This window comes from Hippocampus zosterae, chromosome 2 (genome assembly GCF_025434085.1).
Source record: "Hippocampus zosterae strain Florida chromosome 2, ASM2543408v3, whole genome shotgun sequence".
Lineage (NCBI taxonomy): Eukaryota > Metazoa > Chordata > Actinopteri > Syngnathiformes > Syngnathidae > Hippocampus > Hippocampus zosterae.
Window position 1 is genome coordinate 9,736,101 of NC_067452.1, and position 15,112 is coordinate 9,751,212.

The following is a 15,112-nucleotide window of genomic DNA, read 5'->3' on the forward strand; positions in this document are numbered from 1 at the left end:
CAAAACTCACATGCATTTCACATACAATTATTTGCCAATCTTTTGAACTTGTAGATGCCTGCAGCTGTTTGAAATTCTGAAACACCCAAATGTTTTAATTTACGGTAAGTTGGCTTACCATAACCACAATCCAGCTTCGCATTGTGGCCAAGGGTAAAATTCATTCCAAGTGGCTTGCACATCTACTTGTGTCTTTAAACGCTTGTCGTCTGCTTCTCCTTCTTCTTCTTGGTTCATTGGCTGATTTCAGCTCTTTGGTGCATCCCATCACCCACAGTACAGGAAGCGCAAAGCATTTCTTTATACTACTAGAGTCAATGGAAGCAGCCCTGCTCATATATAATTCATCCCCGCACACAAACCCATCAAGACTGTCTTAAAATAATGACACCAAGACTTATAGTTGCACAACCATAAAGGTTTATATACAAATTCATACAATTACAATTTTAGACTCGAACAAATGCAATTCTGCTTTTGAAGGAGGTCCGTCGGTACTTGATTCGTTGAAGATTGCACTGACAGATGAAGACCCACTTCTGTCAGTGCTTAGTCCGTTTTTCATTTTAGTTTCTCGTCATTCGTCAATCGTCAGCAAAATGGGCATCTTTCCGTGACAGACTCACGGACCTTCCGTCAGTCTGGATTGAAGAGCCCGACCGGGATTGGAGTTGAGAATTAGCATTAGCTATAACCTCTATATGCATCACATCAGCAGCAAGCTACAGGTATGTATGATGGCATTGTCCCAGTTAAATAAAGATTTATTATTAGTAGTAGTATTAGCATTAGTATTAGTATTCCTATCATGCCCACGTCCGGTTTGTGAACATAATTTAAAATCATGAAAGTTAGGCTTTCCCATGGGCTCACCACCCATGAGAGGGGCCAAAGGGGTCGGGTGCAATGTGAGCTGGGCGGCAGCCAAAGGCGGGGACCCTGGCGGTCCGATCCTCGGCTGCAGAAGCTAGCTCTTGGGACATGGAATGTCACCTCTCTGGCAGGGAAGGAGCCCGAGCTGGTGTGTGAGGCAAAAACCCGAGCGTGGGAAGAGTTCGGTGAGGCCATGGAAGCCGACTTCCGGACGGCTTCGAGGAAATTCTGGTCCACCATCCGACGTCTCAGGAGGGGGAAGCAGTGCACCACTAACACTGTGTACAGTGGGGATGGGGCGCTGCTGAGTTCGACTCGGGACGTTGTGAACCGGTGGGCAGAGTACTTCGAAGACCTCCTCAACTCCACCAACACGCCTTCCTTGGAGGAAGCAGAGCCTGGGGACTCTGAGGTGGGCTCTCCTATCTCTGTGGTTGAAGTCACCGATGTGGTTAAAAAGCTCCTCGGTGGCAAGGCCCCAGGGGTGGATGAGATCCGCCCGGAGTTCTTCAAGGCTCTGGATGTTGTGGGGCTGTCCTGGTTGACACGCCTCTGCAACATCGCGTGGTCAACAGGGAGAGTGCCTCTGGATTGGCAGACCGGGGTGGTAGTCCCTCTTTTTAAAAAGGGGGACCGGAGGGTGTGTTCCAACTACAGAGGGATCACACTCCTCAGCCTCCCTGGTAAGGTCTATTCAGGGGTGCTGGAGAGGAGGGTCCGTCAGGAAGTCGAGCCTCAGATTGAGGAGGAGCAGTGTGGTTTTCGTCCCGGCCGTGGAACAGTGGACCAGCTCCACACCCTTAGCAGGGTCCTTGAGGGTATGTGGGAATTCGCCCAACCAGTCTACATGTGTTTTGTGGACTTGGAGAAGGCGTTTGACCGTGTCCCTCGGGGAGTTCTGTGGGGCGTGCTTCGTGGGTATGGGGAACCGAACCCCCTGATACGGGCTGTTCGGTCACTATACCACCAATGTCAGAGTTTGGTTCGCATTGCCGGCAGTAAGTCGGAATCGTTTCCAGTGGGGGTAGGACTCCGCCAAGGCTGCCCTTTGTCGCCGATTCTGTTCATAACCTTTATGGACAGAATTTCTAAGCGCAGCCGAAGCGTTGAGGGGGTCCGTTTTGGGGGCCTCAGTATTACATCCCTGCTTTTTGCAGATGATGTGGTGCTGTTGGCTCCTTCAAACGGGGCTCTCCAACTCTCACTGGAGGGTTTCGCAGCCGAGTGTGAAGCGGTTGGGATGAAAATCAGCACCTCCAAATCTGAAACCATGGTCCTCAGTCGGAAAAGGGTGGAGTGCCCCCTCCGGGTCGGAGAGGAGATCTTACCCCAAGTGGAGGAGTTCAAGTATCTTGGGGTTTTGTTCACGAGTGGGGGTAGGAGGGAGCGGGAGATCGACAGGCGGATCGGTGCAGCATCTGCTGTGATGCGGACGTTGTATCGGTCTGTCGTGGTGAAGAAGGAGCTGAGCCAAAGGGCGAAGCTCTCAATTTACCGGTCGATCTACGTCCCAACCCTCACCTATGGTCACGAGCTATGGGTCGTGACCGAAAGAACGAGATCCCGGATACAAGCGGCTGAAATGAGTTTTCTCCGCAGGGTGTCCGGGCTCTCCCTTAGAGATAAGGTGAGAAGCTCAGTCACCCGGGAGGGGCTCAGAGTCGAGCCGCTTCTCCTCCACATCGAGAGGAGCCAGATGAGGTGGCTTTGGCATCTGATTCGGATGCCTCCTGAGCGCCTCCCCGGTGAGGTGTTCCGGTCATGTCCCACCGGGAGTAGACCCCGAGGAAGACCCAGGACACGCTGGAGAGACTATGTCACCCAGCTTGCCTGGGAACGACTCGGGATCCCCCGGGGAGAGCAGGAAGAAGTAGCTAGGGAGAGGGAAGTCTGGGCTTCCCTGCTAAAGCTGTTGCCCCCGCGACCCGGCCCCGGATAAGCGGTAGATGATGGATGGATGGATGGATGGAAAGTTAGGCTAAAATGTATTTCATTACAGACAAAGAATGAATGTCACTTTCAAGAAAGGAGGACCAGATGAAAAAGTAAAGAAGTAAACACTAATCTTAGGAACAGTGAAAGGCAGTGAGTTTTGGACTTGAGCCTTAAGTGACCTAATCCAACACTATCAGGTCATATAATAAGGTAGAAACATGCAATATGACAGATAAATAGAGTGATAGAAAGCACCAAACAGTAAGACTAAGATCAAGTCTGAGTCATGCCGTGTCAAACGCCATAGAATACAGATACGAGTTTTAAAGATGGTCAGCGAGGGGGCTTCATCCGACATATCAACTCCAGACCTGGGCACTGCAATAGAGCATTTCACAATCGACATTTATCCAAAAACATGAGAAAAATATAAGCCATTTAAATAAATTACGGTATGTGCTGTATCTGTATGTGCATATCTCCTTTTCCAGGTTGAAACAAGTCAGTCAGAAATGGTGATGGTCAAATGTTCATTTTTTTTCTTGACAAGTGAGCCTTAAAAATGAATTTCAATCATGTCCAACATTGTCCTCCCCTGGAAATCAATCTTTGGTGGGCATATTCAAATGACTCAATCACAGGCGTGCACGTAGCAGACTACATAGCGTGCGGGCTGGAGCCTACCCCAGCTGTCTTCGGGCAGTAGGTGAGGGACACCCTGAACCAGTTGCCAGCCAATCACAGGGCACACATAGACAAACAACCATACGCACTGCCACTCACACCGAGGGAAAATTTAGAGTGTTCCAATCAGCCTGCCACACACGGTTTTGGAATGTGGGAGAAAACCGGATTACCGTGAGACTGACCAAATCCGAGGACTTAAAAATGAAAACATTAAAGTGATGAATCTGAAATCTGATTGGTTAAAAAAAAGAACTTGTCATTTTAGCGGTGTGTGTGTGTGTGTGTGTGTGTGTGTGTGTTTGTGTGGTCAATAGTAGCACACAGGATTTCTGAAGGCCTTGGGCAAATGTGTTTGCATGGCAACCCAGAAGGTGTAATTCGATGGGACGGCCCACAAACGACTGGCGGCTATGAAACCAATGACAGCACGTGTTGAAATGAAGACAACAAAATATTGGATCGAAATGATTACAATTTTACATGAAGTTGTACACATCGGTCTGTGCTTCGGAGAGTGTTTGCCTTTATTTTCTGTTTCAGTCGTAGCACACATCATTCAGTTCTGGGTAGATTTCTGTTTCCATACTAAGCATACCTACAGTGAGGAAGTACATTGTGGAAACAAAATTTCGTAGCAGAGAGGTTTTCCAGTCACTATGCCACATAAAAAAATGGGCCATCACAACCAAACAAAGTACTGCATTGTTGCACCTTCTCGCATCTTTAGCACCAGCACATGCAGAGAGCCACATCTAATCCACTCTTGATATCTGGCTCACATAGCCAAGGATAGCATTCGCAGAAGATTTGCAGCTGCAACAATGCTCCGTTGCTTCATGTTTGCAGAATCAGTCTTGAAAGTTGAGTCGATAACAGTAGATTCACTCCTCCGTCCGTCTGCGCATGTCTGCTCCGTGCATTTTATCACAACGCAAATAATCTATTTGCCCTGCCAGTCCTCCCACTCTATTCTATTTTCAATTTCGGTTTTGAAGGTTTATGCGACACGAGCACCCTTTCGGCCTGTAAGAACACATCACGGGTGAAGCATATGATATTGCATGTAATGTTTGGGACAGCGGCAAATGTCAAGGCATTACAGTAGCTCCCATTTAATGTGAGTTCCACGTGATTCGTCTTTGCGACAAATATGCTGTATAAAATATGTACTCTATCTTGCGCTGAACCTTTGGAGGCTTATTTCACCGTGTGTTTCTCTTACTGCTCACACAATAAGATTACACTCGTGATTATAAGATTATTTGCTTCCTGTCGCAGATACAGATCTATAGTGAGAATCTTCATAGTGGTCATGACATACCAGAACAGTATTACTGTCAGTCGATGAGTTAGGGTTATGTCTCCCCGGGAAATGGCCTGCTGCAAATCCACTTGGGTTTACTCAGCATGCCCTGGATGTTGCTTGGATCAATAACATCTTTCCTGCACAGACCTACCTACTAGTGTTCAGGCTAGAAAAGTGTAAAATATTTTGCTATGTACAGGCAAGTACACAAACTCAAACAATCGATTTACTAGCTATCATTCCGAAAAAAAGGGACATTCTGCACGATTGTTTTTGCTCCCATTTTTCACAAAGTGAATTCAAATACTTTTTCGATGTACACAAAAGGTATACACTGCCGTGAAAAGGTATTTGCACCCTTCTTGAATTCTGTGTTCTTTGCATATTTATCACATGCATAGGTTTCATTTCATCAAACCAATTTTAATATCACACAGAGACAACCCAAGGAAGTAAAAAAAAACACACTTTCTAAATGCCAATCGAATATTTTAAGGCACAAAAAAAAAAAATTAATCTAACCAGCCTGTACCAAAGTGAAAAAAATAATTGGCCCCAGAAACTTAAAAAATGGATTACGCCACCCTTGGCAGCAATAACTGAAATCAAGCATTTACAATAATTGGTGATGAGTCTTTCACATCCCTGTGGAGGAATGTTTCCCCGCTTTTCTTCATAGAATTGCTTCAACTCCACCATATTGGAGGCTTTTCAAGCACGAACTGCCCGTTTTGGGTCACACCACAGCATCTCAATTGGAGTAGAGAAAAGATGTAGGCAACAGTGGTGTCAGTCGTGCTTGAGCGACTGGGGGCATTAACCCCCAAGCTGGGTGGATGGCTCCATCTGACGTCTCCATGCAAAAGAGTGCAATCCTAGGAACAGCGTAGATCCGCTGCCGAACCCTCTAGCTCTCAGGCCTCTGGTATAGGACCTAAGTTTGAAGGAGATACCGCCCAAGTGCAAATGATTTTAGTTTTTTCTGTAATAACGTAAAGCTTCATCCAACCTTTTTAATCAAATAGAAAGATCTCATTAACACCTGTCTCCTGCTCTGAGAAACGCAATATGGCCTTTGAGCAACATACAAATTAGGTTCCACCATTTGCAGTTTTATGTTTGGAAATGACAAAACTCTACCTCACTGTGTCTCGCTGCTTTTTCATTCTAAGTGATTGCGATTTTATTGATTTCTGGTCCAAGTGCCCATTCCTGCCCAATAAGCAAGGAGATTCACTTAAGGGACAATGATAATTCTTGGTGACACACTGTTCTACCCAAAGGGCTCCAAAGTGTCTGGCACAGTATTGGTGTTAAGCTAATGAGTGTGTCACGTCCTGTCATTAAACCTGCAGATTTATACGGTCACATGTCCTGTCCTACGTAGTAGGGGGGAAAAAAAGAGTTTAAGCGAGTGGCTTTGTGAGTGGCCTTTTGGTAATGGCGCGGGTTGAGTTTTACTATTTCAAAAGTCCGATTCTGAAGCCGTTTCTTTTCATGAGTAAAAGAGAAAATTATTGTGATACGAGCTTAAAATCCTCCATATAAAACTTGTTTTTTCTATGCACCATTTACCCTGCTTATATTTGTGCTGTGATTGTGAGTTTCAAACGCTGAAACTCTGATCACAGTGGGAGTGGTGCGAGTCCAAACACATATTCCACGACAAATTTATCAAGACAGCATGGAGCCGTCGGATGCTGTGCCAAGCAGTCAGCAAATGACCGTCTTCCTATCATCTTCATCCTATTATCTCCAGGTCTCATCTTCAGTGTGTCATTTGTTTGAACTGCTTTGCAAGCGCTCGTTTGTTTAAGCTGGCGTAACCCCATTCGCTGTCAGAACAGTGATGACGTCGACCACTCTGTCCATAGTGCATGCGGATGCATCTGGGCTGCCCGCGTGCATTGGACTGGTACGCAGAGTGCTGCATACAGCACCTTGTGAGCAGCATCGCAAATCAGCTGAGTACCGAGCACTAGACTGGAGGGAGGGATGGAAAGAGAGTGCGGGGAGGGGAAGTGTGGTGGAGAGGCGGGGCGGGGCTAGGGGATCCATGACAGAGATGGAAAGAAGGAGGGACTGAAAGAAACAGAGGTGGGGGTAGTCGGAAGACTGCGTGGGTGGGGGAACAAGTAGCGTTGCAGTGGAAACAGTGCATAGAGGACTGCAGTTGCTGGTACTGATGGAAGAGCGGTCTGGGGACGTTTATAAGGCATTTTATCATTAACCCCAAGTGCCTCTTTGGTGAATGGGTTGTGGGGAACAGTATTACGGAATCACAGCATTGCTGGTAAGGGTGTGTTTTAACTCTCTTCTCAGCATGTGCTTGAACACTTCACTGCTTGTTGAGGGATGACAGGCTTCATCTTTGCATTTCCTACTTTGTTGTTTTTAGCCCGTGCACGTGACGGGAACTTCGCTCAAGAAAAGTGATAGGAGATGGGGTCCCAATCTTGTTTAGCACACTTGACGGATGACGTGCCTCTTTCCCGAGGAGTGTCCACGAGTGTGTCCTGCTGAGAGATGCTTTTCTTGACACTAAGATAATTATGGCCGCTCACTAAATTGCCTTGATCAGTGAGAAACAACACAAGTGGAGCCAAAAGAAAATAATTTTTCCCTCCTGTATTTTGCCGTTATGTAGCAAAACACACAGCGGGGAATGTGCTCTTACTCTTGTAAGTAGTCAGGAGGCTGACAGAAGAGGGGAGAATGACAGGTAGGATTTCACAAAGTGCTGCAGGATGCTCTTTTTCCCCCCACCGTCTCTCATGGGACATATAACACTGGCAGCAGCACTGAGGTGACAGGACCAAGGACAAAGCCTATCTTGGGCTGCTTGTAATTCCACATTAGGCCAGTCATTAGAAGAGATTTGAGTGAATTATATTCAAATTCGTTGCTACGTTAATCTAGCTTGCTATAAATAACTATGTAGTGTTAGTGAGAGCCTGGGGCGGTCGGAATGTGTGCAGTTGTAAAGCAAATAGGGGTTCACAATTTTCACAGTCTCTTCAAGGACTTGACATAACATTTTTAAATACAGTACAGTATACCCTACATTTGGTCTGTCCCCAGAGTGTCTCGTGTGCAAATGATCGGGGGCAGTCAATATCGTAAGTGGTCACATTTTCACTCAACTTTCTTACGCGATGGTAAAGAATCGCGGAGAACATCCTATTTTTGGTGTATACAGCAGATGTTTACCTCTGCAGTGGCAAGGAGCGGAGGGCCGTTTGATGCTAAGCTTTCCTCCTGTAAAACATTCAGGCAGGCTCATTAAGTGTGAACCGCAGGCTGCCGCATCCTGTGGCTCTGACACAGACAAATACTCTCCGAGTCTCTCATGCAAAGCCAGAAAAATGAGGATGCTTTGAAGTTCACCAATCTTATTTCTGGTTTCAATTGACTCCCGTCGAGAGGACAGCTGGAGCCCAAATGCTTGGCCGACTCCATGAGTAACAAAGAAAAGAAGCACTTGGTAAATTATTCTGGATTTTCTGGATTGTTGGGATGTTTGAGCCCTCATGGAATCACATGTCCAGATGTCGTTTGCTGTTTATGCTCTAACCTCTGTGAGGGTTAGCTGGCAAGGCGTTTCGGTGCTGTCAGATGTGTCACCAGCGTCCTGACTGCGCAATGTCGACAGTTTGAAGAAAAAAATAAAATAAAAATACAAAAATCAAATTTTGTCATCAGAGTTGACATTTGCTGAGCTATTTTTCTCAGATTCACACGGAATAAATAGTCAGACACTTCACAACACTAACCAGACATGCCTGACGATTTGTCTCATGAAAGACTTGGGTGAGGGCAAACATTTCCAAAAAATAATGCACAGTGAATGAACATGAAGGTGCAAAGAAATATCAGAGACATACTGATAATCAAACAGTATGCTAATATCTTGAGAAGAACATGGATTTTCTTTTTCTTGAAATGGTGTTTGTATGTGTGTGTGTGTGTGTGTGTGTGTGTGGGTGGGTGTTTGGTGTTCCAGACTTCCGTGCTACTTCCTTGTTCATCCTCCTTGTGTAGTTTGGAGAAGTATGTTGAGTAAAGTGTTCTGTGATACACGTACTACGACTCCTTTTCTTCTGCACCATAATAACATAATTGTCTCTGCTCACCAAGAACCATGACACCTTTGTCAGTAGTTGTGTACCGAAAAAGCTCAGGAGAGGAACAAGTAAACATCCGTAAATGAACAAAAACCCAATGACGGTTTTTCAATGAAGGCGTGTTCCCCTATGGCGAAAAGTACAGTATTTTCCAAAGCAAGTCTTTTTCGGGACAAAGCCACATATGCCTTTGGAGGCACTTGGGGCATATGCAGGACTTATTTCTACTTCATACTCAACAACATGCAAAGCGCACAGAAATAAAGACTAACGATGCATACAGAAATATGCTCCACTCAGACCATTTGGATACTCAGAGCGTTACTCAAAAATGACACTCAGTTATTCAGAGTACACCCAAAAAGGAGTGCCGGAGCGCGCTCTAGCCGCTCTGACTGGGGACACGGAGGGTCCACTGCATCAGGAAGTACAGATGGAAACAGCAGGAGCTGCTGATTTCTTTATCACATAGGCTGTGTTGGGAAATTAATGGGAGGGAGTACGCTTTGCCTCGACGAACACGCGCACTGTCAGATGTGAGTGTTAGTGTCTGGAGCTCTGTAGCACTCAGCAAACTGACATGCCTAGGCAGCCTCTCTGGAGAGATTCTCACTGCATCGACATTGGATTCAAGTTGTCATTTTACCCCCGATTTTTATGAGGCTTATTGTTTTTTAAATGCCGAAGCATTCAATAAATAGCATTTAAAAAGGTTGTTTTTCTTGCAGTCCACACACTTGAAATGCGCTGACAACTTTGACGCTCCTCGCTCTGCTCCACCATAGGTGTGCATCTCAAAAAGGGTGTGACGTATCTACGTATTCATATCTCTGGGCTCGAGTATTGACAGCAGAGACTGTTAACAAGGTTGGAACTTCTCTTTACAATAAATAAATAAATAAATAAATAAAGGTGTCTAGATAGACAATACTTTAGATCTGGAGCATGGATACTAGCACAAAATACTTGAGTACAAAGGAAAATCCTTTTCTGAAGGACGATTTTGAGGGTGAGTGTAATATTTGGCTGCATTTTATTCCCATGAAGGTAGGAAAAAGGTAAACTCTTGTGAGAACGTAGCCATTAATTTAACATGTGAGTCAGTTTCCCAATCGATCCGAAATGCAACAGTCTGTGACGAGCACCTCCAGATTAATTGGATGATGTACCGGTAATTAAATATTTGTTTAAAAACACTTCTTTGAAGGCCAAACAACCAGAACGTGACTGAACTGTCTTGCAGTGTATGGGTTCTGCAACTAGTCTCACGAGTGGCAAAGTTTTGCTCCAGTTTGGAATTTGAATCGCAGGTGAACAAAAATGTTGCGGGATTGTATAAACATTTAAAAATGTCATGCCGCATCTCATGAACCTTCAAAAGAAAAGCTGGATTTCCAGGAAGAGATTTTCACTGCACACAAAATGTAGTCGCGTCATATTGTTTGACATTCTCATTAGAAATGAAGAAGCAAAATAAGAATTGCAACAAAACCGGCCTACATGAAGTAACATGTTCCGTTTTTGATTTGTCTGTCCAAAAAGTTGAAAAAACGCTATCTTCCTCTCATCTCTACTGGTTGCCTAGCAACTGCTCAAGGCCAAAAATATTTCCTCCCATCAACTTTATACAGTACTATCAAAAAAGAAAATACTTTGAACTGTGAGCTTGCAAAGTGCTATAACAGTCTGACAATGTTGTTGCTGTTTTCTTTTTTAATTTATGGAATATTCACCTGGCGGCCCGGTGGTCCAGTGGTTAGTGCGTCGACCTCACAGTTCAGAGGTATCGGGTACAATTCCAGCTCCGGCCTCCCTGTGTGGCGTTTGCATGTTCTCACTGTGCCTGCGTGGGTTTTCTCTGGGTACTCCGGTTTCCTCCCACATTCCAATAACATGCATGGCAGGCTGATTGAACACTCGAAATTGTCCCTGAAGCTGTTCGGAAAATGGATGGATGGGATATTCACCAGTGGAACAGTGGATGACTGCATCTGCCTCACAGTACAGAGGTCCAGGGTTTGAATCCTGGCAACCCGGCGTTGCTGTATGGAGTTTACAAGTTCTCCCTGTGCCTGCGGGGGTACTAGAGTTTCTTCCCACATTCCAAAAACATTGCACGGTAGGTTAATTGAACACGCGAAATTGTTCTTTAGTGTGTTTGTATGAGTGGCTGTTCGTCCATCAGTGCCCTGCAATTGGCTGGTAAGCCCACCTACTGCCCGAAGATTGCTGGGTGAGGCTCCAGTATACGTTAGGATAAGCGCATCAGACAATGGCTGGATAGATAGATTATTCACCAACGTGTCGCAGTGTCTTTGGGCTTTCATTGCCCACTCTTTCCACATTGTGGTTCTGGATGTGGATCGTTTGGAGTGCTGCAGTGTTCCTGTCCTTGCTCCCATTTCCACTGCACAGTCTTACATGCAGATTGGTTCACTACATCAGTGACAGAATGATTAATCGACTTATCAGGGGACAGAGAGAGGGGTTGCACTGAGGGCCAGGCGCTGACGATGTCTGGCAACTGGTTGTAAATGATCCCAAGATCTACTCATTGAGCATTCAAGCCCGGGCGCCTCCCATATCCATTTTCAAAAATACCCCTTGACAATAGCTGAGTCACACTGAGCTGCAGGTGAGAGTAAGCGTTGTTTTATCTGCACAAGCACGTTTGTAAATAAGCCTCTACGGACCACCCTTTGGGTCAGCACACAGCAAGATATACGAGGCGAGGCGTTACGTTAACGCTCTCCAGTGAGGTGATATGCAAGACACCTTTGTGACATCCTTATCTCGGCTGCTGCCCTCAGATCAGTGCTGGCACTGGCAGGGTTTCCTGAACTAATTGCATTATGTTGACACAGCTGCCACACTGAATCATGCTCACAATCTTTTCCTGTGAATTGTTGTCCTTTTTTTTTTTTGGTTCTCTGTTGCCTACATCTTTCAGTATATCTGCAACCCTGAGGGAAGTGTGGGGGCGTGTGCGATGCCCAAGTAGATTCTTCACCCCGAAAGGTTGCATAAACAACTTTGCTGTCTATGTTGCAGTGAATAAGGAACATATCATATTATGTTGGAGTACAGATCACTTTGTAGAAAAAGAACTGTGGCTTCTCCTGGTTTCCATCAGCAACAGAAAAAAAATGCAATGTGGAAAGTTTGTTTCAATGATGTGTACTTACTGCCTTACAAAACAAACCATATTGACAAATTGACCCATTAACATACATTTTCAATAATATATTCAGAGCAAAATAATTATTCCAATTTCTAAACACATTACATTTTGGTCCAGTGCGCACACACACGATATTTTTTCCAAAGAGCACAGTCATAAACAACATCTAAAGGAATAAAAAACATAGAAAGGGAGCGTTCAAGGCAGCTCTATGGCCGAAATGTAAAATGTGCCATGCTCAAAAGACACAACCTAGTTCAATGTTGAAGTAGTCTAAATATGTGCAATTTCTTCAAAATTTAATAAACGCTGATGATAGAAGCACTGGAGCAGTTCTTTTTGAGAGATTGAAGATTCCATATTCCATTTGAATGCACTCTGCTCAGACCATGATCCTCCCATTATCTCAACCTTCAGTGATAAATAAGCAATGTGGCCATCAGTATTTCCCTGTAATCCTATTAGAACTTAGCAAAATGAAACCATTGCGACTTTGGGAGTTCCAAGCCCATTTCGGCAGGAGTGCATTACTATAGAGTAGAGTAGTAGAGTTCAGGAACAAAGCTGCAAATGATCTGTAATTGAAACAAAGTAACTCTCTGAACTCTGCCTTTGAGATTGGATCAGTGCTTTCTGTGATAGATCTCAGGTGTGGTTTACACACTGTTCTGACCCTTCCACATGATAACTGAGGAAGGGCCTAACAACAGTGTGGGTGTTGGGGAGGAGTCAAATGTGAAGCGTTGACATGGTTTGGACTGTCTAAAAACAAACGACGACTCACGAGAATGAATAATGTAGAGAAACAAATGAATGGATGATGGCTATGGCAATGAACCAAAAGACAGTGATACCAAAAGACACTGGAAGAATCGGTGCTGACAACCACAAAAAGACGACACAGCCAGCCCCAGGTACTGACTACACACAAAACAGTGCATCCTCATTTAACTGAAAGCAACTTTTTAAAAATGGTAGCTCATCTTTTCTGGTGGTGACACACCTGAAACTATTCACCTAGATATGTCACTCGCCCATGCATGATTGGTCGGCTGAGTTGGAAACAAGGGACACCAAGCAGGGAGGAGCAGTGGCAGAGCTTCCGCACACATACAAAGATTATAACCCCAACACACACACATACAAAACAAAATAAACAGAATAAACGGCCACAAAATATAGTGGACCATAACACACACACTGAAAATCATGCAGAATTTGAGCATTTCCTCACTTCTGATCGACATCAGCAATGGCCCGATCTGCCTGCAGCTCGAAAAGTCAAGATGGCGCCCGAGTAGGCAGCCGTCGGCAAGTGCTCTCATGAGCCTTACTTTTTTTTTGTTATTTTTGTTACGTTGTGTGGACCTGATGTGGACTTTTTTCAGCATTTCTTTGGCCACGACATTCATCAAGGAGGAGACTGTGCTTGGTGGTTGCGCCTTCTCGGCAGCATGGGTATACTAGCACTGTTTTTGACTGGGAGGAATGTCGGCGCCATTTGACTGTCGTTGCTGGACAGTCCCGGAGCGCTTGTGTCTTGCGCCTGTAATAGGCAATATTTTTCACAGCCCCGCTTTGTTCAGCGGAGAGATCCGTGCTGTTGAACAGTCTGCGGCTGGATGGATGTAAGGCTTGAGGAGCCGACGATGAGAAGAAAGGAGCGTTAGCGCGGAGCGCCGATGCGGATGTGCAACTGGGAGTCGCAGCTTGGAGTTTGAAGCGGATTACGTTGGACAGGAGAAGTGAACTAATCTCTTTTCGTCAATGGACGCTACAGCTTCGTTTGCCTTCAAAACTTAGCTTGTAGCAGACGTGTGCACATTTTCAGCATGACGTCTCTGACCCACGGGTGAAAGGACACTTTGATCCTCTCTTCTTTCATCTATAACTGCTTCAGACAACAAAGTGTATGCGGAAAAGTGGTAAAGATTGCACGACTGTCTGTGTCCTTTGGTTGTGTTATTTTTGTTATTTTGACTTCAAAATGGCGCCGCGAGAGTGTCTGCCTTTCCAGCAGCTCGTATATTTTGTTGTTCTACTTCTTCCTTTCATTACTTTGCTGCTGTGAATTGGGAATTTCTCCATTGCGAGACTAATAAAGGTTTTCTTAAAAGACTTTCCTGTGTTGAGTGATCCCCCCCCCCCCTCCCCTATCCAATCTCTTCAATGGTTCCAGTACGTATGGGGTCAATACAGAGCTATACTGAGCAACGGACTCAGAGGGCCTTATTTTCACAGACAAGTGCCCCTTCACTTGGCGTAAAAATGGGCATATCTTCATTTTAGTCTAATTTGTTCTAGGAAAAGTCTATAATGGCATGTTTTGTACCGCGTTGGGCCGGGCTTCCTCAGCAGCCATAAGAAGCCTCTTATTTTTCTCTGCTTAGGCGGGTGGGTGGTCTCCTATAGTTCGTGATTGATTGCAGACCTTTCTACACTGACGCAGAGTTGTCAGCAGTAAACAGTTTTTTTTCTGGATAGCTTCTCTTGGCAATGTTAATTTCTTTTGTCGGCTGGTTTCTGTCCTACATATACAGAGTTTTATCTCTATTCCGATAGGCATCATCTTTAGTCTGATGGAGTTGTCCAAGTTTAGCAGTGAAACATGATTTGTTGTTGAATGTGCGGAACGTCTTTGGTGGGACAAGCATGTCCTCACAAATACTGAAGTAAAAATGTCATCATCTCCGTGTATTCATCCAAGCTTCCAGATACTCTTTCAAAGACACTCCAATCTGTGCAGTCGAAACAGTCCTATCATTTCATCTTTTATAATTGTTTCACCTCATTGTTTTCACTTCAGGTTTTGCACATTTAAGTTTGTGTCTGAATAATGAAATTAAGTTTCTTAAAAATTGCTCAGACAACACCAAAGCTGCATGCAAAACAGAATTGTATGTGTCTTTCAGCATGCTAAAACACTGATCTAGAATGTTGCCTTGCCTGGCGGGACAATCAATGTGCTGTTTACATTGAGAAAGTTCATTGTTAAGTTAGCTTAAA

General features: G+C 45.0%; 1 protein-coding gene across 6 annotated transcripts in view; it reads left to right on the plus strand.

The window, feature by feature from the left end:
* LOC127595015 (synaptotagmin-2-like) overlaps nucleotides 1-15,112 on the plus strand; it is a 76,254-nt gene that overhangs the window by 37,962 nt on the left and 23,180 nt on the right. The window contains exon 1 of one of the 6 annotated variants that reach the window (XM_052056745.1): nucleotides 6,934-7,094. The exons of the other annotated variants lie outside the window; for them this stretch is intronic. The gene's annotated coding sequence lies outside the window, so the exon portion shown is untranslated. Of the gene's footprint in view, nucleotides 1-6,933; nucleotides 7,095-15,112 lie in introns of those variants that run through there. 6 annotated transcript variants of the gene reach the window in all.